Here is a 27,636-nt window from a genome sequence, read left to right as displayed (position 1 = left end):
TCTTTATTCACCAGGAATTAGACTTTAAAAATACCAAGCTTCCTGTGTTGTAGTCTTTCGTCAATTCTTGATTCTTCTTAAGGGAATTACTAAGTTCCTTAGCATATGGCCTTTTACTAAGATCATCAACCAACCCTAGAAGGAAACAGAATGAGTGACAAAGAGCTCCGGAAGCGTGGCACTCTCCAGGGAATGTATGAAGCCACCAGGACTACAAAGGGCATCCACTTATGAGCTTGCTTTGCAAGTGACTGCTCGCTTGGCCTGAGTGAACGTGAGGATATTTGAATTTGAGTTGAATCTGGGGTGAGGAAAGTGGAGCGAGGAGGAAGATCCATTTTCCGTAAAGCATCAGGTTCAGAAGGGGTACAGAAGAGCGTTTGGAGCATCTTTGGGACTAGATGAGAGTCCTGGGCACCTGTTCAGAAGAAAGCAAAGGTGAAGGAAGACCAAGACAGACTTCACCTGCTTTGCTTCGCTATTATTCAAAGGAAATAAACTTTTGAAAGAGACCTAGGAAGCATCTTAAGGAATGCTTAGTTTTCGTCTTATTTCCTAGTCTGTTGAAATAATTAAATTTTCATCGTTAGCCATCAGAGGATGAGGTTTCTCTCATCTCATTGGCTTTACACAGGGGTGGTGTTTTTTTTTTTTTTTTTGATTGTAAAAAGATTTGCATTCACTGGAGGCCTTTGCATCTGAGAGGAGATTTCTGGAGCTTCTCCCTCCCCCAACTCCTTCCTATCCTCAGCCTGGACTGCAGACCACAATCACCAAAGCTGTCAGAATTAGAATCTCTTGGGTTGGGGCCTAGAAACCGAATTTTCAAAAATTTCCCTGAACAGCCAGATTTGGGAAACACTGAAAATTCCCAAGAACAATAGAAAAGATGGAGGAAGAAGAGGTGAGGGGATCAGGGGGAAGAGATCAAGTGCTCAGAGGACTCTGGTTGTCTTTCTGTGCTCTTGTGCAACAGAAAGCTAGGACTTCTTGTCCCTTGCTTCTTCTTATCTTCTACTAGCTACTGGAAAGAATGAGGGGAAGTTGGATGGGAAGACCCTTGGTGCTAAGGATTTCTGCATTCAGGGGGTCATACCAAGTGGGGTCAGACTGGGTATTTGTGACCCTTGTGAATTACCTAAATTAACTGAGTCTCAGTTTCCTCATCAATAGAGCTCAGCGAGTGGCTGCCACCATCCACTAATGGGTCCGGGCCAACCCAAAGTAGGCCACAATTTAGAGCCTCCAAAAGAGTCCCAGACATGGCAGCCCTGGTATTCCCAGGCACCAAAGACACGCTAAGGCAGTGTCAAGGTGATCTGAAATACACATTGGCCCTGATGGAGCCCTGAGCCAAGCTGGGAATGGGACCATACTCTTCTCCCATACTCTTCTCCTTCCAGTTTTGCAGACTCTGAACTGTCAAGTCTCATTCAAGCCTGTCTTCTTCCAAATGAACCACAATCATTTCCTCCCCACCACGGCCTTCTTGCCAGCTCCATTTCTTTGAAACTGGCCACTGCTAATTACTGGTCTGATTAAAGCAGTGATCGCTAACGTATGGATGACGGGTGCGTTTGCAACTTTTCAGGGAGTGTTTGTTAATTCAGAGTGGTAAAGTGGATTCAGGAGGTGGATCGTTATGGTCTTGACTATTCGGGGTTCCTTGACTATTCCAGGGAACTCCTCACCCTGAAACTGATCTGTCAGCCTCAGAAGTGCCATTCCAGTCTTTTCATTGGTCAGTTTTGTCTCTACATCACACCAGACTGAATTAAATATGTGGAGGAAAGAGTGATGGCCAGCACACCCCATCAGAAGCCATGAGAGCTTTCACCAGCATCATTTTTCTTCAAATGTCAAAGAGTTTGCCTATGATATTTATCTGAAAATAAATGCCTGTTTGGATACCTCTTCTTCCACAAATCTTAAATGAGTAAAATCTTGAATAACTAAAAATGTTACACCGTCAGGTCCAGGAATGTAGTTAAGATGCTAAGACTCTCAGAACTTGGGAGGAATGTTGTATAAACTGCCTGTGTTTCTTACGATTAGGGTTGGCTCCTCATGACCAGAAACATAGTGTAAACAAGGTAGGACTATATTTCTCTCACATATGAAAGTCCAGAAAGGTGTCCCAAGACCATTATGGACTTGCAAGTGTCACTGACCCTTACTTTCTGTCTCCTTGCTCTTCCTTCAGTGGCCTGGATTCATGGTTAGTTTATGATCCAAGATGGCGGCCCCAGTTCCGGTCAACATGTCCACATTGCAGCCAGAAGAAAGGAGGAAAAGGGGAGAGCACACACTCCATTTCAGGACACTTTACATAAATTTAACACACAGTTTCCACTAAAATCCCGCTGACCAGAATTTAGTCCCATGACCAGGCCTTTTTGCAAGGAAGGTTGGGAAGTGCAGCCTTTGATCCAGGTGTGTTTTCACTCCTAGGTTATTGTGGGCTTTCCTCAGCCCTCCTGACTTCCACGTTCCTTAGCCCTGGCAGCAACCACATGCATGTCGCTGCCTGGAGCAGCTGCTTCCTGAGGCATAATTCTTCTTTCTTGCCTTGGCTGTTATGGCACTTGTGAGGTCATGTCCTGTGCATATCTAGGTGCCGATCTGGGACCGAGTCCCTGAGAACATTCACTTTTTGTTAGTTTCTCTAAGGCATAGAAGACATTCTCTGTCCTGACACTGTAGGGGAAAGTAAGGGAAAGCCCCTCAGACAGTTGATTCCATTAATCAACAAAGATGTTAATGAGGCATTGGATATGCCAAGTACTGGGCAAGGTGTTGAGGATGCACCTAGAGGTGTGAGGCCTCTAGGGAGACAGGAGCAAATGCAATGTCAAAAGTTGGATGGTTATCAGGGAGCTCTGGGTGAGGTCACCCGGACTGTCAGGGCAGAGAGAGGCAGTCAGGTAAATCATGTTGAAAGAGGCTAGCTTGAAAAAGACTTTTGAAGAGGAATAGGGATTAGTCAGGAAACATGGAAACATGTATTCCACGAAGAAGGCTTAACATTACCAAAAGGAAAGAGAAGGAAAAGAGGGTAGTGTGCTTATGCAATACATGCTATCTGGCATTTTTGGAAATGCAAGAAGAGGGAATTAGAAAGGCGAGAAGGCAGGGACCAACTCCTGGACCGTCTTGAATGTAACATGAGACAAGTTTCACTTCAGATTCAAGACAATGGAGAAACCATCAAAGGGTTTCAGCCCATGACACAGTCAATCTTGCGTTTGTAGATAGAGTACTCTGGTAGCCCCGTGAAAGAAAGTTTCAAGGAGGGTTAATGAGAAGAGGGGGGACCAAATAGGAGCCTACTGTAGTAACGTGAAGAAAGCTAATGATAGTGTGAACTAGCATAGGGGAAGGGAGATAGAGATAGAGAGAAACATCACAGAAGTCAACCAGATAGGTGTGATGTCTGACTGAACGGGAGGAGGACTGAAAGAAAGCTACCATGGATGACACTTTGCTTTCTAGTGTGGGCTTGACTGGATGGTCCTGCTAACCAATGAGAGCAAATGTGCATGAGAAACATATTTAGAGAAGATGCTGCTCTTATGTGGTAGAAAATTAAGGGTGCTGTGCCTGGGGATATCCAGGTGGAGAAGTCAGATTGTTCTAGGAATCAGAAGCTTCTGGCCTGGCAGTTCTAGGTGGACATGATAAGCATATAAGTCTCAGTTTCCATCATGTACCAGGTCATTCAGATGGGATTTGTGGAGCGAAAAGAGCAGTGATCCAAAAGCAAAGCATGAAGGAGCTTTTTCAGAAGGAAGAGCACCAGGGTGGAGGGATACAATGAAAGCCAAAGGCTGAAAGAGCTTGGTAAAGATAGTACGGACCATGGTGTCCTGTTGCGTATAAGAGACAGACCCTAGATGAAAGGACTCAGACAGCTTTTGTAGTAAAATAGGATGTCGTTGGTGACCTCACTGGGAGTTATATCAAGCTTCAGGAAATGAGCTTCATCTCAGAGTAAATTAGCATGAAGAAGGGAAATGCTGGGTTCTGACTTCTGTGTGGAGTAAAGATGTTGGACAGTTCCTAGTGGTTTTACAATGTAAAGGAAAGTTTTATTGTTTTTGGTTAGTATCAGGGAGATTTGCATGCTTCTTTTGGCTGCAGGAAGGGGACCAATAAAGAAAGAACCTTGACTTGAAATTTCTCAATAAAATAAGAGGCAGGAAGTCTTCTATGATTTGGAAATGGAAACGAGCAGTGACTTTTGGAATGATTTTTGAGGGGAACGGAATAGAGGATGACCAAGAACCAGTAAAGGGCTTGATGGAACTCTCTCTGGGATCAGAGTCCTGTTCCGATACCTTAAGAATGGAATCGGAACTCGATACTCCACTTTATGGATTTCAGCGTCTGATCGCCTCAATCTTCAAATATAGTCTGCTCATGGATCCCTATCGCTGGGCTCTAATCCACTTCGTGGCACACTTCTGTGCATTGTGTAACCTCCTCTATGTCTTATCGACAATTTTCTATAGCTAACACTGTTATCTACTGTCATTTTCCCCAGATACTTTGTTCTACCTGCCAAACTTGAATTTTCTCTTCACCTTGCATCTGAGCTCACTCCAACCACAACTTGACAGTCCATGATTAAGTCCCAATCTTCACTTCTCCTGGTCTGCTCTAACCTAATCCACCACAGCAAGTTGGTCTGCAGGAAAAAAAAAAAAAAAAAAAAAAAAAAAACAATCTAAGCAATGGGTAAAGAAAGGTGACTTTCTACTTTCTTCCTCGCTCCTTTCTTAAAAGAGATAATGCTAATCTGGCCGGATTTCAAGACATTGACTGGATTACGTTTACTGGTGAATGGGGTCTCTGGCAACTGCTCAGCCAGTACTTGCTGAGCTTCTGTCATGAGCCAAGTGCTGTTTTAGGTTCTGGAGACACAGCAGTGGATGAGACAGTAGCCCTGACATTCTAATGAGACGAGGCAGGCAGTGACCACCCAGTTTGTGAATGGCTGCTACCAAGAATATGAAATAGGTCCATATGTGAAGAGGACCAGAAATGATGCTTTGGCTATAATGAGTGGGGAAGCACTCTCAGGGGAGATGACATCTGAGTTATGACCTGAAGCTGAGGAGGAAGTGACTTTGTCAGGGAAGATCATTATTAACAAATGCAAGGTCCAGAGAGAGAGAAGGAGTTGGTGGCGTATTTTACAGATGGAAAGAAGGCTAGTAGTGAAAAAGCAGGAGGGTGGAAGATGTATCACAAAATTGCATACCCCCTGTTTCCTTTATTCTTGCAGCTAGCTGGGTCAGTTGAGGCAGAGCCTGAGTCCTTGAACAGACCTCGCCACCTTGTCCTCTGACTCTCTCCTCTTCCCCATTCAGATGCCTCCAGCTGGGGTGTGGAGGGGTGGCTTCTGAGTCTTTCCAGAGTGCTTCATTATGGAGAGTGGAGCCCTGGAACAATTTGTAACAAAATGATAGCTAGTTTATCGTTTGTCTTATTCCCTTGAGAACCCTGTGGAAAAAGCCATGCTTAAGGAGCAAAGGGAATTCAGCTCTTCTTAGATTCTTCTAATACTATCAAACACCCACGACCAATGGCTGCCATGTGAAGTTGGCAAATGATTGATAAAATGTTTGTATCGAAAGGAACACCATACTCTTAGAACGAAGGGCGTAAAAGGGTAACAGGAAAAGAGCATAATCTAATTCTGACCTCAAGTATTTTGAACAAATTTCCTAAGCTTGCATCACAAGCTGATATGCAGGAATCCAATTCTTAAGAGCTTGTTTCACATGTTTACAGATATTAAAATGTCCAGAATGCTCCTTTTTAAAATGTGCAGTGGCAAGCTATTGATGAGACGTGATGGAACAATCCCCATTGATAACTCCGGATTTCCCTGGGGAAGGTGAGGAGTTGGGAGGCATATTAAATCAGCCATCAGCCATCAGTTTGCTTTTAAGAGACAGGAGCCAAACGTCTCCTGTTCAGGGAATGGGCAAATATCAGAAAACATGTCAGGAATTCCAAATTGGATGACCTTGGGAAGTTGCAAGGCATTACAGGAAATAACAGGAAATGAAGAATATAAAAGTAACTTAGCAGATGCTCTTGAGAGCTTCAGTGGTGGGACCACAGCATTGTTCTTTGGCATTAACCAGATAGGACAAAAATAGCACGAACTTCCAGCAAAGTCTCTGGGTGGGTGGCAGAACTTGGGGATGAAATGCGGTGAGAAGAGGCTTCTGTGACCCTTGTCTACCAAATCACTTTGGAGGCAGAAAGTCAGAAAACCCTGTAGATTAGAAATAGAATACGAATTACTTCAGGGAGAGGATTGAAGAGATTGATGGCTCTCAGAAGATTCCCAAGCCACATGAAAATGGATAGGCTTTTTAAAGTTCAATGATTTAAAAAAAAACAAAGAACAAAAATGAATCAGCCTCATCAAATGAGTAAAAATCCGCTGCTTAGAGAAAACAAAGGGCATGCTTAAGGAAGATTTCAGATGTTCTGTTCTTGGGTCTTCTTCCTGTTTTCTTTTTAGTGCTGTGTTTTGCACGGGAACCTGATCTCACAATGGGACTTTGATTATATTTCGTGCTAATACATATATCCCCTTAGTCTGCTGATAAGGGAGTGGAGAGTCTCGGGAGAGGGCAGCAAAACGAGGAGGGAGGAAAATTAGGGCAGGCATTTCTGCAAGACTGAGTGAATACTACAGGAATTTGGTCATCTAAAAATCAAGAAAATATAAAACAGAGAGTCTAATGATTAAAATCAGTGAATGACGTCAGTTTTCCTTTTTACTCCAACCTCCCATCTTCCACCACAATTTAACCCAAGGTCCCTTTATTTGTTCATTCACAGATAATGTAGCATATGGCCTATTCTGGACATGGAACTCCGACGATTGCTTGTCCAAAGTCCTCAGGACAAGCATCTAAGGCCTGGGTTGCGAAGACAAGTCACTTTTAACGCTTACCGGGGCTACACTCGAAGGTCCCTGTGGCAGACAGAATTCTAAGAATGACCCCCCCAAAACCATTGTCCTGTGTTATCCATTTCCCTTTGAGTGGGGGGGGGGGGGCAGGGTGGGAGGGGCCTGTGATTTTGATGAGTCATTCCATGACTGTTACATTTATGGCCAAGGAAGACTGTCCAGTGGGTCGAATCTGATCACATCAGCCCTTCGAAAACATCAGAACTTTCCCCAGCCGCTCACAGAAAAAAAAAGCTATGTGAGGTGATGAGTGTGTTAGTTAACTTGACAGGGGGATTTTTTCACAACGAATGCCTAAATCAAAACACCACGATATATTCTTAAATACCTTACTATCTTAAACGTCAATTATAAAGCCAAAATTTTTAACACATGGATGGAACTGAAGGGTATTGTGCTAAGTGAAAGAAGTCAGTTACAGATGTCACTTATACGCGGAATCTTAAAAAAAATGAAAACAAGTGAACACATAGCAACAACAACAAAAGAGAGACACAGACTCACGAATACAGAGAGCAAAACAGTGGTTGCCAAAGGGGAAGGGGTGGCGGAATGGGCAAAATGGGTGAAGGGAATACAGAGGTACACACTCCAGTGATCAAATAAATAAATCAAAGGCACGAAAAGTACAGCATAGGGAATACAGTCAATATTGTAATATACTTGTCCTGGTGAGCATTTTGTAACGTATGTAGGTAACCGTTGAATCGCTGTGTTGTACACCTGAGCCTAATTTAATATCGTATGCTGACTATACTTCAAAACAAATCCTCATTACATCTGCAAATTTCCTTTTCCCGGGTAAGGTATTCACAGTTTCCAAGGATTAGGACAAGGACATCTTTGGAGGCCATCCTTCAGCCTTCCACAAGAGATTTCCCGCACTTCGCTCTATTTTTAAATTTAACCTTTTTTGCCACTTGGGTACCCCCTCGGCTAATAACACATTAGACACCAAGGTATAATGGCAAATAAGGGGCAAATCCTTGCCCTTCTTTATTTATTGAACACCCGCAGGAGGTCTAGGAGGGCATCTGGGTGCACATGTTTTCCAAAACTCCCAAGTTATTTTGATGTGTGCTGAAACGTGAGGCCCACGGCAGCCCTTGTACCCAGCACTGTCTAAACCTCCTGAATGAGAGTTTTTATGGGTGGGTAGGGACAAACGCCTTTTCTTTGTCGTGCAATACTGATGTGTACGAAACCTTGGGTTTGCCTACTGGAAACATAATGGTCCCTAAACTAGTGCTCAGAGGGGATAGGACCTACAAAGTTGAAAGCTCGGAGAACAGTAAGCAGGGGTTTGTGGGAAGCCAGTGAGAGGTAGCATAAAGAAAAAAATATCCCCTCCTTTCCACTAGGAAGTGGAGACACAAGGCTAGAGACATAGGTCTCCACTGGTGAACGTGGGCATCTCAAGGTCACGTGGAGTCTGTCCCCAGAAGGTGAAAGAAAGACGTGTCGAGTGAGGCTATCCAGGCAGACTGTTTACACTTTGTCATGGCTGTAAAGATCTGAGAAGGGATTTTTAGAAACTGTTTTGACAGAAAATAACATAGGCATGGAAGGTCCATAGGCATGGAATAACATGGAAGGTCGATTTACCATTAGGAGGAAAATCACCTCTGAGAAGTGCCTTAGGGCGAGAGTCAGGTGGGAGGGGAGAAGGCAGGATTCATTCTGATGGGCCATCTGGGAGGACACCAACACTGTGGTCCCTGAGCAAAAGCAAAAGCCTCTCAAGGCCATGAGTGCGAAGTGACTTGGTACCAGAAGCAAGAGAAAACCAAAGCTCAGAGCTCTGTCCTAGACAGTAGAACTGCCTGCACTTTGACTCAGATGCCCCAGGCCAGGCAGGAAAATCCGGGAGTCTGGTGAATGTCATCTCACTGCCTACAAGATGACTTCCATGTTGTTTATTGTCAAGACAATTTCGCAACAACATTAAAACAGTTTTTAAAGAAAATACGCACCAGTAACACCACCTACCTAATCCAACAGCTTAATGAAGTCTTTGGGAATGACTCTTGAGGACCAACATTCCTGCTTAGTACACATCAAATCCTTATTCTGGTTCCGAAATTAGTCTTTTTTTTTTTTTTAATCTCGCTTTCCACATCTAAAGTTAAGTTGCAAAAGCAGAAATAATATTAGATCATGAATAAAAATGCCAAATAAAAGTCAATTTAAATAACAAGAAGAAACACGGTTAACATGTAAAAATCTTTAATGTTTTCTTTTGTCTTTATAAAGCACTACATATCTCGGACAGGGCAAAAATTGAAATTGGGTAGGTGAGAAAAAGAAAATAAAAAGAGCTCCTAATATCACCTGGAAGGAACAACATTAATATTTTGTGTCTGTGCATATACTTACACTTACCTTTTCTCCTAATGAGACCATACTGCACGTATCATTTGTTAATCTGTGTGTGTGTGTGTGCGTGTGTGTACGTGTACATCACTCTACAGAGGTGGAAAATCTAAGACATTCTACGTTCTTCTCCTGCCACATTATCTGAATGCCTATTTCATAAAATATTATATGGATATCACATTTCTCCAGTTCTCCATAAGCAGAGGATGCATTTCAGAGTGTCACAGCTGGGGGTCTTAGTCAACTAACACTCCTTGGAGTCAGGGAATTGTGAAGTTCATTCTCAGGGCCACCACCAATGTATTAACATTTATTTAACCAGCAACATGATACATAAACGAAGGTGGTTGAATTATTTGCTGTTACAAAAATGCTGCAAAAGGATCTCTGTAGTTAAATTTACTTCCTTTTCACATCTCAGAATGGCTTTTGGATTCAATTCTTAGACATATAAAAGCGATGGCAAGGGTTATGGACATTAGATAGGTATTAAAAATTTGCCCTACAGAGAGGCGGAGCCAATTTATATTTCTGCCAACAGAATTGGAAGAGGGTCCATTTCTTGTAGCCTCACCAGTATGATAGGGTCATTTAAAAATCATTGCCTGGGCACCTGGTTGGCTCAGCCGGGTCAGCATCGGACTCCCGATTCTGGCTCAGGTCGTGATCTCATGGTTCGTGAGATCAAGCCCCGCGTTGGGCTCTGTGCTGACAGCTTAGAGCCTGCTTAGGAGTCTCTGTCTCCCGCTCTCTCTGCCCTTCCCCTGCTCTTACTCTCTCTCTCAAAAAAAAGTAAATATTAAAAAAATAGAAATCATTGCCAATTTGAGAAATTAACAATGCTATCTCATTTTAAATCACATCCCTTTGATTCATCATCTTCTTCTTAGTTTTTTGTCCATTTACATTTTTTCTTTATGAATTACCTATTCATAATTTCCTAGGCCCATTTTTGCAGCAGAGGTGTTAAGCTTTGATTTATTGATTTACATTTACTGGATATACAAGATTTGTTTGTTGTACAATAACAGTATAGAGATTATAATATATTCTTGCTCTACTATATAGATAATAGATAATAGTATAATAAGTAAGCATGTAAAATATCTTGGTCTGCCTCAGAAATTGCAAATATTTTTCTTAGTTTATCATTTATCTTCTAATTTTGTTTAGGGTAGGTTGGTTTTTGTGTTGCTGTGTTTATTGTGTTTTGAAGTTTCAATATTTTAATATAATCAACTCTATCCATAGTCCTTTCCCTTCTAGATTTCTTCCTGGGTTTTTTTGTTTTTTGTTTTTTGTTTTTTGTTTTTTTTTTAGAAAGACCCTCTCTCCCGCAGATTATTTAAATATTGACTTATATATTCTTCTCAACTGGTTACGGTTCCTAATGCAGCTGGACTCTACTTTCGTGGAGAATATAAAGAAATGATCAAATGTTTATTTTCATATACCTAGCCAGTGGGCACAACACCCTTCATCAAACAAATCATCGTGTTCTCTTGTTTAAAGTGCTACCTTTTCCAGGCGATAATGATAGGTCACCCTGACAGATAACAGTTGTTAACTATGTTCCAGGGCTTTTCATGAATCAACCCTTTCCTCCCCACCTCAGGCCTTGCTGCTGTTATTATCTTTATTTTACTGAGAAAGAGATAGGCACAGAAGCGTTTCGTGACTGAAGCAAGGTCACACAGTAAGCCAGGACACAGACCCTGTCGGGCTAGCTCCAGAGTGCTGACTCTTCACGTACTACCCCATACTAACTAATTTTTCACATAGCCTTCAGTTTGCCTCTAGTCTCTTTTTCTGCGTCTTCCTTAACTATGTCATATAGCTTTTACGACTCCGTAACATACCATACTATGTGGTTGGGTGCGTCCCTAAGAGTCAGACCCTGTGATGAAAGTTCCTTAGAATGCAATCGGCAGGACCCACAGGCACAGTTGTGTGTGCTGGAACTAGAAGCTTCTCTTCCTGTAGTACTTCAGACATTTAAGTCGGAAGCATTAGGGTCATTCTGCTGAGCATCGCTTTCCGTGTACTTGCCAGAAGGCCTTTGAAATTCAGTTGTCGATGCTTCCACCCTCAGGTTCATGCTCTCCCGTATCTGCATGAAATTTCTTGACCTTCTGGGGATGCAGATGCTTCCTTCCCTCGTTCTGCTACAGTTGCTCAGTGCTAATTGGGAAGCAAAGGCATTAGCTCAGAACAAGGACTTGAACTGGGCCACAGTCATGATGTCTTTAGATTGGTTTCAGATGCACAACGTAATAATTTGATATTGTATATATGGCAAAACGATCACGACAATAGGTTTATTGCCACACATCCTTACAATTTTTTTTCCTTGTGATGAAAAATTTAAGACAAGTGTTATTAACTGTAGTCACCCCACTGTGCACACATTACGTCCCCGGGACTTATTTATTCTCCAACTGGAAGTTTGTACCTTTTGACCACCCTCACCCATCTTACCCACCACCCACCCTTTGCCTCTGGCGACCACCAATCTAATCTCTGTATCTGTGAGCTCTTTTTTTTTTTTTTTTTTTTAATTTCACGTGTAAGTAAGACTGTAGGGTATTTGTCTTTCTCTGTCTGACATATTTCACATAGCATAATGCCCTCAAGGTCCATTTATCTTATCACAAATGGCAGGATTTCCTTCCTCTTTAAGACTGAATAATATTCCACTGTGTGTGTATTATATATAATATACACTATATATATATAGTATATAATATATATATGTATATATATATTTGTATTCTTCAAAACATCCTACCATGTTACTAAAGCAGGATGTGATTCATTCCCAAGGAGGAGACCTCTCAGTTAGACATACCAATAAAGCAAGCTTGGGCCAGATACAACAAAATTGCAAACAACCACAGAAAGGATACAGTTTTTCATGGAATGTCTCCAAGGATCTTATGCCAAGATGTAGCTTTCAACTTGCATTTTACTTAAGTCTGTGGTAAAATTAGTTTTTACCTTTTGAATTCCTATTAGATTGCAATGCTGTGGGTGCTTGGAGGTGATCTGAAGAGTGTCAGAAATGTTGTCTGAGACCTTACATTTCTGATGTGCTTAGTCACCTCCTCAAAGTGGATGATTGAAGAAGCAAATTAATAATTAAAAGGAGAAAATTGGCAGAATTCGTGGCGAGAGCTTTCCAGGAATTGTCAACTTGGCTGAAAATAAACAAAAAAACACCCCATACCACTTACCATGGTGCCTGGAACACTGTGGGCTCTCATGAAATTTTTCTTTAGTATGGAGAGAGAATATTGTTTGTCAGTTCAAAAGAAGTCATAGGGGCCATGTAAAGTTCACAGGTAAGGACCTAACGTTTCACGCCTGATGACTTTGGAAGAAAACTCAACTTTTAAAGAAACTAATTTGGAAATTTGGGACTTTCTTGGTCTTTGTGCTATGCTTTAGGGAAGGAATTAAATAGAGAAACCTAAGGGCCCATCTGGAGCGTTAGGTAATTTGTCATTTACATAATTACTCTTTTCAAACCATGTCAAGTCTTGCAAGACCTTAAAGTCTCTTTGCCTATGTGCCAGTTCGTTTCTTTCTACTTGATATGAAATTATGTTAGATGATTCAGATTGATTGTGTGAGGCCGTTCCCTCCATGTTCTACTCTTTGTTGACATTCCTCTCCCACCAAAACAGATGCACACCCAGGCACACATACCCAACATCCCAGTGTCTCTAGTAGGGACATTTTTATAAAAATAATATTTGATTGGATCCAACTGAATTTTCTTCTTTTTACAATTCAGTCTAGATATGGCCAAGAGCAAATCCACTCTCATTTTCATTTATACTATATCACATTATTTACTAGATAAGGGACTGTTGTCCACTATTGTGGTCCTGCGCAGGAACTGGTGTCATCACCAGTATAAAGGGAAGGGATACCACAACACTCTCAAGTGAAGTTCCTTCGCTGTCATATTTTAAATTGAGTTTATACCCTGGCTTTAGAAGGTTTTCTCTCTCTCTTTTTAATTGATAATTGTCAGAGAAAGGGAATGTCATCTCTATGGACTGAATCCCAAAGGCTTTCATTACCCACGTTCAAGTGACTCGTCTTGGAAAATAGTCTTTCAAAGGAAGATCTGTGCTACTCAAACTTACTCTGGTTACGGTGATGCCAATTAATTTTTTTCTGTGAAGTTTGTGCATTTAGAACATTGTTTACCAATGACAGAGTCAAGAACCAGACTTATTTTCTCTTTATTCACTCTGTGAGATTGTGCAGGTTCTGAAGATTTCTGATGTTTTTACTCATTTTATTAGGAGTGTCTCCTACAAACCAATTGTTAAAAGCCTTGACTCTGGGTGTTCCTCACGTGTTCATTCTGAATTTACTTCTAGAGAGTGGCTATCTTTCAAGCCAGTAAGAAAGCCAGTAATTCCTTAAGTTTAACCTCTAAAATGTTCATAGCTGGGGCTCTTACAAAGGAGTTGTTTTGCCACAAACTCACTACCTTTAGTAGAATATTTTAATATTTTAAAATCAAGAGGCATAAAATCTCAAAGAAAAAATACCTGGCAAACCTTATTCACTAGAATATCCCTGTCACATATCTCTATGGAAATATACATCTTCATTGACCGCACCACTCAAGTGCCACCATCTTGGTCTGGTCACAAGACTTGGAGTTAGTGCTAGGATAAACCATTGCCTATTTGGAGGACTCCTTAAGTGCTGGGTAGTTCCAGAAACAACCATGTGAGGCTGTATTCAGCAGAGTTGGATATTATTTGGGATGTGGTTTCTGAATGGCTGGTGATTCCTAGAATGACTAAATGAACAGAAGTACAAGGCAATTTGGCTCCATTTATTAATGAGGTTTGGGGCTTTGGTTTTGGTTCTATTCATTAAGTTCATCAGCGCCCATATTCCCCAAAGCTGGTGTTTAAAAAGAACCCAAAAGAGGACTTTGATGGGAGAGGGCCAAGATGACACCCAGTAAAGTACAAATATTTATGAGGTTGAATGACAAGACATTGTTTTTTGAAATTCATATTATCCAATTTTATTGATATTTAGAAACAAATGTATTCCTTCCTCTCTTCCTGCCACAGAAGAAAAAAAAAGGTTTAATTATTGCTTTGAAGTATCTCTCAAGATTATTACATGTTTTCCCTTCGTTCATGCATAGAGCAGACAAGAAATAGGAGAAAATTAAGTCTTTAAGAGAAATTTTTCATCTCATGCAATGAAACAATTTTGTTTTAATTTTTCTCTTAAAGTACAAACGCATTTATTATTGTTTTAGTACTTTTATTATGCTCCAAGATCTAATTTGGTTTTGAATTTTCTGTCACCATTTACCGGCCAGAAGAGGGCTCAAAAGTGTTGGAATTTCAATAAGCAACTCCTGTTATTTTCTTTCTCCTGAACTGATTTGTATATATTAAGCATTGTTTATGTAAATTATTTCCTGGGATCTTAGGTCTCACTTTTAGCTAAAGTTTTCCTTTCTTTTATACACTCCCAGGATAACAGTATTTACTTCTGTGCAACTCAGATGTTATGGTTCAGTAACATTTTTTCTAATTACAAGTCTCTCGTGTCTTTTATGTGGTGAGTCAATGACTCGTTTGGAGTAATTTGATTAATACAACATTTTTTTTAAATAGTCAACAAAATTCCAATCATGTTTCATAGCTTCAACTCAACACAAAAAATTTAAATCCTTCCACTATTATGACAACCTTAACTTAACACATATTTCAAATATTTTAGTACATTTGTCTCCGTGGTCAATGCTTAGTTTTATTACTTCCCTTACTTTGTTTTGCTTGTCAATGTCCCCCCTCCTACTACTTGTAGGTCATTTATAAGAAATGTCTACATCAAATTTAGTATCCTGAGGTTCAAGTTTCCATTATTCAAAATGACTCATGTGAAAGAAAGTAGATCCCGAAATACCCAGTCCTGTTGCCTTGGGCAAGTCACTTAATCCTTTTGAAACTCAGAAAAACAAGACTGAAGATCTCTAGGGTTGGTTCAAAACTGTAAGCTGTGTAATCCTCTTTCTGGAAGTGCAGGTCCTTATGGAAAGCGTGGGGGGTGACATACTTTTCTTGGATACAATTCTCATATAAGATGCTCGGTAAATCTCTGGGGTCTAGCGCTGGGAGCTGGAACTAAGGTTGCTAGGTAAAATACAGGACCCAGGAATTGCATGGCATAGCCTTATACTAGAAAATTATCCCCCGATCATCTGAAATTCAGATTTAACTGAGTGGATTTTGTTTTTATTTGCCACGTGCCCCAACTTCATCCAGGCCAAATTCTTCAGTCGCCAAGCAGGCTCGCGCCGCTGCAGTAGAAGGAAGGTTCATCATTACTTCTATTTGCCAAACATTATCCACAGTAGGTAAATTATGGTTGCCTCAAGCCCTGTGATCTCCAACAGCCTGAAGAGCCCAGAACAAGACCTTCCTACAGTTTTAAACATCCTTGAATGGGCACTGTTTTTATAAAAGAACCTTCTCTGAACCGTACCCACTCAGCAACCTCACCTACTCTGCAGTCTTCGTGGCTAGGCATATTAGTCAACTTGGCCAGGCTCGTGTGCTTCTCCTGAAAGTGAACAAGGAGGCAGGAGTGTCCTTTCCAATCTGGCCAATGATTACAGTTTTTAGTTGAGCCTAGCTTTTGAACAATGAGGTGCCTTTTTGCAGTCCAGATGCTTTCAAATGCCAACAGTTGCTTCATTTTCAGAAGAGGATCTACGTATAGACCCTCGTCTCTCTCGTCTCACAAATGGGAGCTCTGTTTCTCAGTGTACAACAGGGAAGCCAACGACATGTCGTATAACAGAAACACTACTTCTAACCCTATAATCCCTTTAGCCTCCAGATCCTTGCTTTTCAAGCTGTGATGTGCACACTGAGCATCTGGGGATCCTGTGAAAATGTAAATTGTTGTTTAGTTCGGGGTGGTGTCCAGATGTGCCACTGCTGGTGGCCTGTGACCACGCAGAAGAGCAGAGCTAACTGGGGGCATTCACTGGGCAATTGCTCACCTGCGCAGGGATCGATGAGACACCCAGTTGTCCCAGTAAGCAAGAGATAACAGTCATTCACTTAGGGGGATCCATGAAAATCTGCTTAATATCATCTCCCCCCCCCCCATTCCAGCTGAAATCTCCCCATTCCAGCCGCTTACCAGCTTTAACACATGGCCTGAGGGCCAAGTTCAACTAAACCAGTCCTAGAGTAGATTAGATTTCACAATCCCTGACTAGTTAGTGCTACGTTATATACTTTTAAAAAATCATTATTTAAAAGGTCAACCAGGAAAAAGTGAACAGTATTAATTTGAATGGCTTTACTTACTAGACTTTTATAGTTTTCCTATTGACATCCTAAGATACCCTCCCTATACATTGCATAATCTACTCAATTTACTCAGAAGAATGGCAAGGTTATCGTTATCAATCAACCTCTATTTTGAACGCCTACTAATGTCGAAGCCATGGTGCCAGGTAAATGATGAAGAAAAAAACAGAAAAAATCTGTTCTTTTCCTCCAACAAAGGTAGACATTAAATGCCTACAATGAGCCAAACGTGTTTTTTTTTTTAACAATTCCTTTTTTTTTTTTAACATTTATTTGTTTTTGAGAGAGAGAGAGAGACAGAGCATGAGTGGGGGAGGGGCAGAGAGAGAGAGGGAGACACAGAGTCTGAAGCAGGCTCCAGGCTCCGAGCTGTCAGCACAGAGCCTGACACGGGGCTCAAACTCCCAAACCGTGAGATCATGACCTGAGCCAAAGTCGGACACTCAACCAACTGAGCCACCCAGGCGCCCCAAGCCAAACATGTTTTTGACACTTTATTTACTTTACCTCTTTGAATTTTTGCAAGAACCCTCTGGAGATTATGATTATAATCTCCATTCTGAAATTGAAGAACTACATCAAACTCAAAAGCTTCTGCACAACCGAGGAAACCATCAAAGAAATGAAAAGGTAATCTATGCAACGGGAGAAAATATTTGCAAACCACATATCTGATTTGGGGTTAATATACAAAATATACAAAGAACTCATACCATTCAATATAAAAAAAAATGAATTAAAAAAATGAGCGAAGACTTAAACAGACATTTTTTCCAAAGAAGAAACATACATGGCTAACTGGTAGACGAAAAGAGTCTCGTCATCAGGAAAATGCAAAGAAAAACCATAATGAGAAAGGTGCTGGCTGGCTTAGTCTGTGCGGTGTACAACTCTTGATCTTGGGGTTGCGAGTTGGAGTGTATGTTGGGTGTGGAGATTGCTTAAAAGTCAAATCTTTAAAACAAAACAAAACAAAACCACGATGAGATGTCACCTCACATCAGTTAGGATGTCTTTTATCACAAAGATAAGTGACAGCAAATGCTGATGAAAATATGGAGAAAAGGGACTCTTTGTGCACTCTTGGTGGGAATATAAACTGGTACAGCCATTATGGGAAACAATGTGGAGGTTCCTCAAGAAAGGAAAAATAGAATTACCGTATGATCCAGCAATCCCACTCCTGGGTAAATTTCCTCCGTGACCAGGACTCTGGGAGTGCCACTGATGTAGACAGGGACATCAGGAAGGGGTAAGTTGTGATAAACACACAATTCATTTTATTTAGCACTTACCATGTGCCACTCTGCTCACGGCTTTAGAACCACTGCCTTATTCAGTCGTCAACACTAGAGGTAGATACCGTTCTTATTATTAATAATGATAATATCGTCCCCATTTTACATACAGGAAAAATGGAGATAAAAGAGGATAAGTAATCTGCTGACGGTGACTCAGATGGTCAACGATAGATCTGAGAGCTAACCCTGCATGTCTGATTCAAAGCCATGCTCGTGAGCCCTGTGCTGGCTGCGACCTCAGAGGAAGGGCTTGAGCAGAAACTAGAGTGTGAAGCCATAACGTGCTTCTCTCTATATATTCCGACTACGTTTTCCTGCATATTGTTCATTGCGTATCACGTGTTCGCGTGTATCGGAATGAAGTTTTATTTCCCCTTCTAGATTATAAACTCTCTGAAAGCAGACTCTGGAACGCTTGAATTCTCAATGCCTTGGACTTAGGAGGTGCTCTCCTAAGTTTGAATGAATGAATGAATGAACGAATGAAAACACAAGAAGAGTCATAGGGGCCAGACAGAAGGATCTTAGAGCCATGTGTATAGATGCCATATTTCACATATTCTTAAAAAGAAAACGGACAATAAGATAGCAAATGGTATCAGAATTGCATGAGGAAAAACACATTCAGATTGAGGCACATCCCCGTGGTCTGTGAGCATCTCTTATTTTGCCAGGCTCCTTAACTTTTCACAGTCGCACTGAATCTATGTGCTTGCCATTGAATCCTGTGAAAATCAAGTTTCTGGGCAATGTCCACATTTTATTGCAATTGTTCTTTTCGTTTTGGTTTCATCTGCTTTGCCCTCCCTTCTGGAAAGTTAAAACAATGTTGGTTTTTTTCTGTGATATTTGAGCTTCTGAATGACCGTTGCCATCATCCTTCATCCACTTATCACAGCTCTTGCTAATAACAATTATAATTGATTAAAAAAATTGAATCCATTGTCTAGTCTAGATAACCTGTCTGCAAGGGAAAGACAGAATGGGATGGAATGGTAGGCTTCTCAGTCACACAGTTGCGATCTCTTGATTTTTCAGAGACATCTCAGCTCAAATATCCTCTTGTGTTTAACACCAGGAGGTGGGAGGTAGACTGAGGGGAGACGATTTTGTGCCAGGAACTTTTCCTCAAGGCAATTCACAGTCCAACGTGCCCACTTTCTTGGGACTGGCCAATCATCTCAGGTAGATCTGGGCCAAATTTAGACTCAAACCAGGGCAGAGTCTTGTCTTCCAGAGTAAAGACTCCAAATCAAGAGATGAAAAATAAGGGGTGCCTGGGTAGCTCAGTCGGTCAAGCATCCGACTTCAGCTCAGGTCATGACCTCACGGTTTGTGAGTTTGAGCCCTGGGTGGGGCTCTGTGTTGACAGCTCAGAACCTGGAGCCTGCTTCAGATTCCGTATCTCCCTCTCTCTCTGCCCTACCCCCACTTGTGCTGCTTCTTCTTCTTCTTCTTCTTCTTCTTCTTCTTCTTCTTCTTCTCTCTTTCAAAAATAAATACACATTTTAAAAAAGAGATGAAAAATAAATGTGATCTTTCACTGCACACAGGTCATTTACTGACAAAACAAAACTCACTGGAAAGAGCCGAGCGTTCCAGAAGGAACCTGCCTTTCCAAACACCTTAGAAGCCTCACACAGGGCTGCTGTCCACCCACATGGAGCTACCTGGAGATCTTAAGTTAGGAGTCAAAACTTTGGACCAGAGAATAAATCCAAGGCCTTTAAAAGATCATAACACAAATGACATAGGCTGCCTGGAAGGGGTGGGGGTTATTCCTCCCATCCTTCCTTCTGGGTTAAATAAAAAAATTTATAACAATTATTATAACAAAATATAACAATTATGTAACAATATAATAATTATAACAATTATAACAAAAAATTATAACAATTTTCTATCACTGGAACCTGGGCTCATGAGAGTCAAGTTATCTGTTGTGTTCACTTGGTGTTCCCAGCACAGTGCCCATCAGAGAAATTGTGCTCTAAGAAATACTGTGGAATCAGTGCTCAAAGAATATTGGGAAGCAAAGAAATGAATGAACGCAAAAATGTATTAAGCGCGTGGGGTACTCCATCTCGTATATACCCTCTGTGACCGAAGTTACTAATTTAAAGACGTTCTGTGAGCGCTGCTTACCTGTGTTTTTCCCCCTGTGGATGCCAGAATCTTACTCCAAAAGGTCCAGTCAGCTCCGCTCACACTTTGTGAGCACATGTGAGGGAATCTTAATTTGAGATTTATGAGAAAAATAAAAGCCAGATGAAGATTGATGAGGACTGGGGAGGACCGATCCCACGCCTCAGATAAGAACAAATTCTAGCGCCTTGAACATCGTCACCCATGACAAACTATGAAAGAGGGACAACGGGTTTTAGTTCCGTTTCACTAAAACTCTGGTATCCAACTTAACGAGGGTGACTAAAGCTTTGTGTGAGTCACGTCTGTATCTGTTCTCGAGTGTTCCCTATTTTGGCTCCCATGCTTCCCTCCTTGCTTGAGACTCCCCAGTATTATCACAGAGAGTCTTCAGTCTGTGTTTACCTTTCTCTCTGCCCTGAAATCTTGTCCACCCTCTGCACTTTGTGCTCCCCGTGGTCTGATCAGGGGGAGCCTTCACCAGGGTGCTGGATGATGGGAAAGATTTGTGAGCCCCTTTGCAGGGAGGCAGGGGGGAATTGCTTTATGTTCAGAGTCCAAAAGGGATCACATTCTCCATCTGTCCACACTAAGACATTTTCTAGGCATCACCATTAAATGTTGCTCAGCTGCTGGGTGCCTGGTTGGCTCAGTTGGTTGAGTGACTTCATGGCAGGTCATGACCTCACAGTTTGTGAGTTCGAGACCCATGTGGGGCTTTGTGCTGACAGCGTGGAGCCTGTTGAATTGTCTCCCTCTCTCTCTCTCTCTCTCTCTCTCTGCCCCTACCCCACTTTCTCTCTCTCTCTCTCAAAAATAAACATTAAAAAAAATTTTTTTTAAACATCTCTCTGCTGCTGAGACATTGCTGTTTAAGCCTTCCATACCCAGAGCCCTCGCTTAGACTTCTGCCCATTATTTCAATTAATCCTGGTAACCACCCTGGGGCCAATTATCATTATTCTCTTTTTCAGAATTTACTAAAGGCAGGTTTGCTTTAAGTATATACCATAAAATATTAGTCATCTAGATGCTTCACTTTGGAAAAAAAAAAAGCATTCTATGGTCAAACAAGTTTGAAAGAGATAGATAAATCCCCTTCCTGTACATTCCCAGTGCACATTAATCCAGTAGCAGAGAAGTTGATTTAATTTCGTTTAACTCAGAGTATCCTGCATTTTGATGTCTTTGTTCCTATATAATACCTTTGGAGGGGCGCCTGGGTGGCTCAGTCGGTTAAGCATCCGACTCTTGATTTCGGCGCACGTCACGATCTCACGGTTTGTGATGTCGAACCGCACGTTGGGCTCTGTGCTGGCAGCACGGACCCTGCTTGGGATTCTCTATCCCTCTCTCCTTCCGCTCCTCCCCCACTTGCTCTCTCTCTTAAAATAAATAAATAAACATCAAAAAAATAATACCTTTGGAAATGCTGACCTAAATCACAGAACAAGTAAGGGAGCGGAAGGAGGGAGAGGCATGAATCTGTGGCCTTTTGACTTTCACATAGCATAACACACAGTATACCTTCTTTCGCTAACTCATTAATGTATGTAAGCTTATTATAATATAATATAATTATAATTATAACAATGTACCTACTATACCACACTACCTTCTTCTTTTTTTTAAAGTTTATTTATCTTCAGAAAGAGAGAGAGAGAGAGAGAGAGCTAGTGTGATTTGGGGAGAGGCAGAGAGAGAGAGGGAGAGAGAGAATCTCAAGCAGCTTCCACGCTGTCTGCGTAAAGCCTGAGGCAGGGCTTGAACCCACAAACCGTGAGATCATGAGCTGAGCCGAAAACGAGAGTCCGGATACTCAACCGACTGAGCCGCTGAGGTGCCCCAGTACCTTCTTCTTTTTACTATTTCATTGATGTGCATATTGAAGGTAGAAGTTACGAGCCTATGGGAAATATATACAAGACCGTTTAGGGGAGAAGGGAGATTAGGGACAAGCACACAAGACTGAGAGATGTTCTCTCCAGGCTAAGTGCCTCTGTAGTGACTTAGGATAAATAGGGGAAGGTTGCAGAAGCAATCTAGCTGATTCCAGGCTTTCGGTATCACCATTGACAATATCTTCCATATTTACATGACACTTTATACTTTGCAAAGTGCCTGTAAGTGTACCGTGATGTTCGATTCTCATAGCCAATGTGGCTGGTAAGCATGAGGATTTTGCTTCCATGAATGAGGGGAGAGTCCAGGCAAAGCCTCATTCAGTGCCCATAAGCTTCGTACTATAACTGGGAGTTCCATTCAGATTTTGTTATTTTGGATCCAGGGTCTTTCCAGGGCAAGGCTGTGTGATTGATGATGTTAGTAAGGCTAATCTGGGCAGGGAATAAAATCTCGGGACAAATTAAGACATGAGGAAAAGCCAAAGGTCATTCATTTCACAATTTCCCCTAGAACTGACCACATATCACCAGCCCATTTACCGAATCCCACATGAAGAGCTGGCATCCTATTCCCCCAGGAATCACATCCCCCAGCTTTGTTCCTGTGGGAGTGTTGCCTCTCTTTTAGCAGAGGCCGGTGAGACATTTGGGGATGCTGAGAATGAAATGGATTTGGGGGCGCCTGGGTGACTCAGTCAGTTAAGCATATGACTTTTGATCTCAGCTTAGGTCATGATCTCAGTTTGTGAGATCGAGCCCCGCTTCGGGCTCTGCACTGACAGTGCGGAGCCTGTTTGGGATTCTCTCCCTCTCCCTCTCTCTGCCTCTCCCCTGCTCGCACTCTCTTTCACTCTCCTTTAAAAAAATGAATTAAATGAGTTTGGGCCAGGACTTTCACAGATTGGGATGCCTTCCCCCAGAGCAGGTGCAGGGGAATTGAGGAAATTGGAGAGGCTGGGTAAGGGTTTCTTGTTGCAGAGTGGGAGGATTTGAGGTAATTCTGAGCTAAGAGGAGAGAGGCAGCTTGGCAAGTGGTAAAATTAAAAGTCCACAAGTAAAAGGGAAAGAATTCTTCAAAAGAATGAAAACCAAGTGTTCAGACATCCCAGAAGGAGAAACTTCAAGAGAGTCCTAATTAAATCATGATGATTGAGTCATAAATTATTTCCACGGTGAAACACAATGTATTTCCTTCTCTCATGCATCAGTTTCTTAGAATTTTTTGTGTGTGCATTTTTCTAAAACACCAAGCATCATGGTAAGATTGCAAAGTGGTCGGTCGCACTGACTGTTACATGAAATGAAGCATAATCACTGACCTTCACCCCAAAGGAGAAAAGAACAGTGATGCCTGTCTTTCCGGGCCCCCGTTTCCCATGTGCCATCCAAACACCCAAACTGCTTCCCCCCCCCCCCCCCCCACCCCAGAAAATGAAAGATGATTTTCTAAAGTCCTGGCTTTTGAGGTAGAAATAAAAATTTTCCTTTATTAATCATAACCAGATTTCTTCCTTCACATGTGCAGAGCGCTAAGGCAATAGCATCCCTGTCTTTTCTGGGACTCCTACTTCTCCTGGCAAGTTGCTTCCAGAACTAGCAGTACTAGGAACTTCCTGACCTTCCTCTAGGAGCCTGTGACACAGGTCAGGATCCACACACCCATCTGAGCCCAGAATATGTCTGCTCACGCCTCCACCCTACCTAAAATACTTCAATGGTTTTCCCATCGCTTGCTGGATAAGGTCAGAATTTTGTAGCATGGCATGCAATGCCTTCATGATGTGTCCTCAGGCTACCCGCCTAGTCTTAACTGCCAAACGTCCACTCTCTAGCTTGCCCTCAAACTCACTGAGATTTTTGCCTTTACTCGAGCAGGTCGGCCATGTTGTCTCCCATTGAAGTTTGGGCTTAAGATGTTACGCCAACTTGGAATGCTGTCACCATGTTGGGTCACCTCCTCACAACCTAGGGCTCAGTTCAAGAATAATTTCTGAAAGTTTTTCCTTATCTTACCTACCCCACAACCCAATCCACATCAGATGAACACCAGTGTTCACTCTGGCATCACACTGAATATTGTAGTCGTCTTCTGACATGATTGTTTTTTGAGTACTTGCTAGATATTGAATATTCAATGGTGAGCAAAACTAGCATCCAGCTTACAGTCTCATGGAGAAAATCAGCTATCAAAAGATCCCGTATAAAAATAAAAGCATTGACTGTGCTAAGTGCTATGAAGGAAAAGGATTCCATTAATGCATAAAACTATAGGCTGGGGAAGGATTGGGGCAGGGGGAGCGAGGTGATAACTGGGCTGAAATTTAAAAGTATGAGTAAGAGTTAACTAAGTGAAAAGAGAAAGAAGCATTCCAAAGAGAACAGAAAGTCCTGCGTTTATTTATCTGTAAGTTCTGACAAATAGAGGCATGAAGCCATTTGTTGGGAGACAGAAAGCATGAAGGAGTGAGAGATTTAATAAATACATGATATCGGAGACACTGGAGTTCTGAGAATTGCCTCAGGCTTCTATGTTAACAGCCAAAGAATTTAATCTGCAAGTTGTTGGATCTGCCCCATAGGTCAGGTGTCTGACCCCCTCTTCCCATTGCTGTAGGATAAGGCAAACTGTTTCAATGGTCAATCCCAAAGGACCACCTGTTACCAAAGGACGGTCGAGAGGAAATCAGCAGGAAAACAGCCTCTTGGAAATGGAGACCAAAAGTCTGGGGCCAAATTATCTGAAAAATAAGGGCAACATTGGGAAAAGGGAGAGGAAGGAAATGCAGATAAAAGAAGAGACTGGAAAACACACGTAGATGGTTCTGGCCATAGAAAAGGCAGCAGTTGAACCCTTTAGTCTGGGCAGAAGCCAGGCATAATTATTAAGAGTAGAATCCTATTCTAGAAGTGATGAGAGGAAATCTGAACCCTTGGGCTCTGGGTAAGGAAAAGTTTGTTTGTTTTCCCAGCCTGAAGTGTGTGTTTGCTTCCAAGCCTTAGGGCTATTTGTCCCTGTTAGACCCTGGGGGCCGAGGCAGGGCTCTCCGTGGAGAACGTGGAGAACGGGGGAAACTTAGGGAATGTTTGTTTATATTTTTGATAATAAAAAGGGTGTTATTGTTATCCTGATCTCATTAAGTCATTTTCTCCTTCATTTTTCTAATTCACTCTGCAGGGAGCTTAAGAATTCATTTTCATTTACTCTTAAAACCTCTAAAGGGATGCCAAAAGCAGATATACAACTGTTCCCCCTGGGAAGGAGTGTTGCCTTCCAATCTGGAAAAGCATGAAGGAGCTGGTCTATATTGATTTTTAGTCAAAGCCATTGTCACTGGCGTAATCCTAAGCATCTGCCCCATGTTGAAGGGAGCTGTTTGTCCAAATATCTGTTCTTTCATGCTGTTCTGGACTCAAGCACTAATCTGAAAATTCATATTTGGTTTTTTTTCTAAAGGGACCCCATTGTCTTCCAGAAACAAGAGCAGGTTCCACTCAAGCATATGCTATAAAATATCTCTGACCAGAACTCCACTGCCTGAAATTTCAACTTTATAAGGAAGGCTTAGAAAGAAAGAAAGAAAGAAAGAAAGAAAGAAAGAAAGAGAGAAAGAGAGAAATAAGAAAGAAAGAAAGAAAGAAAGAAAGAAAGAAAGAAAGAAAAGAAGGAAGGGTTAAAGAAAAAGAAAAAGTGAAAACCAGGAAATGAAGGTCCCATTAGCAGTCAAGAGCCACAGCGTGTCATGAACGGAACTTTATTTACATTACTTGAAAAGACACATTTCCAGGTCTTCACTGAAGCAAAATGACAGTAAGAAAAGAGTGAAGCTAGGCAGATCTCAGTCCAGCCCCATCCCTTCCACTGATAAACCATGTGAACTGGAACAAATTTTGGTCATAGGCTTCTCTCCAGTTCTCATTTCCTCCATCCATAAATGGGCAATAGGAAACCTAGCTTAAAAGATTCTTGCTGTGATTAGGAATTAGAAAATAAGATCTCAAAGTTAATGCTTACTTATTCAGTCTTATTTCCAACACAAACACAGCAAATTTCCTTCTCTGGATTTCTCCAGTCCGCCACTGAGCAGGCCTGGAATTCAAAGCAGGAAGAGGTTCCCCTAAGCGTTGATGAGAAAGGACCTCTGGTCAGCTGATATCAAAGAAGAGATGATGCCAGAACTTAAATAAGCATCCACCTGCAGTGTTTTACCCCAGAGTCAGAGACATTGGTCCTACCCTTCTCAGCAAGACCTGAGGGCAACTTAAAGACTCAGCAAAATGAGAGTAGTTCAATACGACACCCTCCTTCCAAAAGAAGTTTACATTCTTTCTAAGCTATCATAATTAAGGAGGCAGAAAGTAAGAAAGACTTTGGAACTATTTTCATCCATGAGTTTTAAAGTTTCATTCATTCTATGTTCACCTCACTGAGCACCTGTCATGTTCCAGGCACTCTTCCATATTTGAAATACATCAGGAAACAAAAGACAAAAATCTCTGCCCTGGGGAAGCTCAAATTTTTGTGGAGAGAAACAGGCGATAACCAATGAATACATCAAAGAAGTAAACAAATACATTATGGTCAAAGATGCTAAATGTGATGAAAGAAATATAGGGCAGGGGTAACGGAAGTTAGGAGGAGAGGAACAGGTAGGTTACAATTTAAAATAGGGTAACTGGAAAGGACTCAAAAACAGTCCTGTACTTTTTGATATTTGAGAAACCAAAAGGAGGCTGGTTCTGGAAAAGCTAAGAAATCACAATTCTTTTTCTGTTATTGAATTCCTAAATTGGACTTTAAGTGTCTATCACTGCCCAAGTAGACTTAAATTCTTTAAGAATAAGCTCAGATGTGTGAAGTGCTGGGGTGGCTCAGTCGGTTGAGCTCAGGTCATGATCTCATGGCTTGTGAGTTCGAGCCCTGCATTGGGCTCTCTGCAGACAGCGGGGAGCCCGTTTTGGATCCCCTGTCCCCCCCCTACTCTTTTCCCCTTCTCAAAAACAAGTAAACACTTGAAGAAGAAGAAGAAGAAGAAGAAGAAGAAGAAGAAGAAGAAGAAGAAGAAGAAGAAAGAGGAGGAGAAGGAGGAGGAGGAGGAGGAGGAGGAGGAGGAGGAGGAGGAGGAGAATGAACTCAGGTGTGTTCCCACAGTGCCTAAGATATCAACAGACAATTATGCGCTGAAGCTATTTTGATGCATGAATGAATGAAGGATAAATAAGTAAAACACTGACCTCTGAGAACTCATGGCTTCTTTTGCTCCAACAAACTGAGCATCTATTATCTTCTGTGTGGTTTAGCCATCTTGTCCCCCAGACCAAACATACCTCTTCCTCCTTTCCTCTCTCCCTGGTGAGTTTCTCATTCACTGTCCCCAAGAGACTAGATCTGTTGGGGCCAATGTGGCACTTTTCACTATGGAACTCTAGGCAGCATCATAGCCAGCTACCTCATTGTTGAATTTCCTCATAGTTCCTTCCTGTTATGACAAAGACCAGAGGTCCAGTCTTGTGTCGAGGTGACGGGGATCCTGGCTGTA

The 27,636-nt window shown here is 41.8% G+C and overlaps 1 long non-coding RNA gene across 3 annotated transcripts; it reads right to left on the bottom strand.

The window, feature by feature from the left end:
• On the bottom strand, positions 1-27,505 carry LOC122226705. 3 transcript variants are annotated; one of them, XR_006205730.1, is made up of 7 exons: positions 27,332-27,505; positions 11,233-11,554; positions 8,987-9,116; positions 5,264-6,289; positions 4,584-4,687; positions 2,172-2,207; positions 1-418 (listed from the first exon to the last, which is right to left on the bottom strand). It is a non-coding gene; the product is annotated as an uncharacterized LOC122226705 (long non-coding RNA). The 3 variants fall into 3 exon arrangements; XR_006205729.1 differs by having other exon boundaries at positions 2,178-2,207; XR_006205731.1 differs by having other exon boundaries at positions 2,178-2,207; positions 5,264-5,444.
• Positions 27,506-27,636: the final 131 nt, after the last annotated feature.

The sequence above is a fragment of the Panthera leo genome, chromosome C1 (assembly GCF_018350215.1).
Source record: "Panthera leo isolate Ple1 chromosome C1, P.leo_Ple1_pat1.1, whole genome shotgun sequence".
Taxonomy (NCBI): Eukaryota; Metazoa; Chordata; class Mammalia; order Carnivora; family Felidae; genus Panthera; species Panthera leo.
The sequence above is the reverse complement of the archived record's forward strand: the minus strand, read 5'-3'. Positions and strand labels throughout refer to the sequence as shown.